This window comes from Sardina pilchardus, chromosome 2, assembly GCF_963854185.1.
Source record: "Sardina pilchardus chromosome 2, fSarPil1.1, whole genome shotgun sequence".
Taxonomy (NCBI): domain Eukaryota; kingdom Metazoa; phylum Chordata; class Actinopteri; order Clupeiformes; family Clupeidae; genus Sardina; species Sardina pilchardus.
In genome coordinates, this window is record NC_084995.1 from 19,588,039 (window position 1) to 19,589,393 (window position 1,355).

Below are 1,355 nucleotides of genomic sequence, written 5' to 3' on the forward strand. Positions count from 1 at the left end.
AGGGATATGGGTGTGTAATTTTATAAAATTAGATAAAAAAAGAAAGGTGTGTTGATATTATATTTAAGGAAGGTCTTCCAGTATGTTCCAGTCATATCTCAAAATTGTCCCCTCTGCATACTTTACTCTACTTACCTACTTTTTCCACAGGTATTTGCTCCTGATGTCCTGACCAGTACACATACAGAAAGAAGTGTTCCACTACCAGTTTCCATTCATCTGTGGGTCTCCTGACATTGGGAGAGCGAGGATTTCAATGTCTGACTGCTCTTGAGTTAACATAATCATCATGCAGTCCTTGGAGAACGTCGGGGTGTGTGTGTGTGTGTGTGTGTGTGTGTGTGTGTGTGTGTGTGTGTGTGTGTGTGTGTGTGTGTGTGTGTGTGTGTGTGTGTGTGTGTCTGTGTGTCTGTGTGTCTGTGTGTCTGTGTGTCTGTGTGTCTGTGTGTCTGTGTGTCTGTGTGTCTGTGTGTCTGTGTGTCTGTGTGTCTGTCTGTCTGTCTGTCTGTCTGTCTGTCTGTCTGTCTGTCTGTGTGTCTGTGGGGGTTATCCAGGAGCTAGGTCACATCCTGTGCATCCTCACATCCTGTGGTTTACTGCAATGGGTAGTTACATCCCACACCCATGGTAACTGATGAAATACACATCATGCGTTCCACGCGCAAACAGCTGTTTGCAGGAATATGCTATTGGCTTGAGCAATACTATTTGTACACTTAGACTGAACATTCCAGAATCACACCCAACATGATGCCATCCTGAGTGCTTATCATTGTTTTTGCACTTAAAAATTAGTTTCTTTAAATCATACTGGAAATTGTTACCAGATACATTTTTGATCTTATTATATTTATTGACTTAAGATATTGTGTTGTGATTTATTTGTATTGATGGGCCTTGAGTACTTGGTCTTATTTCCCTTTCCATGTATCAGTGTACAAGGCACAATAAAACCTCTTTAAAGGAGTCTCACTGATTTATTTTGATGTGTTCTGAGTCTGACCACTGACTGACTGCACTCTGTTTAGGACCAACAAGGTCAAGGTTAAATGAACCTATTGTCATTGTCATGTGTATTATGAAATAATAGTCACACCTACAAAGGCCTGACAGACCTATCACATAAACCCTGGATTAGCAAATATGGGATCCAAGTTAAGTAAGACATACAGTTTGTGCTGACCCTTCTTGTAGACAGCCTCTGTGTCATAGTTACAGTCCAGTATGTTGTCAATTTAAACACCCAGGTATTTGTAGGATGATATTTATGCAGGGGATAGGAATACTGTACCACTGAATCAGTCAATACTAGTACTATAGTACTCCAGTATAGGAGGAAGAGGCATGATGGAAGT

The 1,355-nt window shown here is 40.9% G+C and overlaps 1 long non-coding RNA gene across 3 annotated transcripts in view; it reads left to right on the forward strand.

Annotated features, from left to right (window-relative positions):
* The window catches only part of LOC134101212 (uncharacterized), a 5,931-nt gene extending 4,964 nt beyond the window's left edge, over positions 1–967 (forward strand). For all 3 annotated transcript variants that reach the window (XR_009941359.1, XR_009941360.1, XR_009941361.1), the window contains one exon: positions 151–967. This is a non-coding gene — a long non-coding RNA (uncharacterized LOC134101212). The remainder of the gene's footprint in view (positions 1–150) is intronic.
* The last annotated feature ends 388 nt before the right edge of the window (positions 968–1,355 follow it).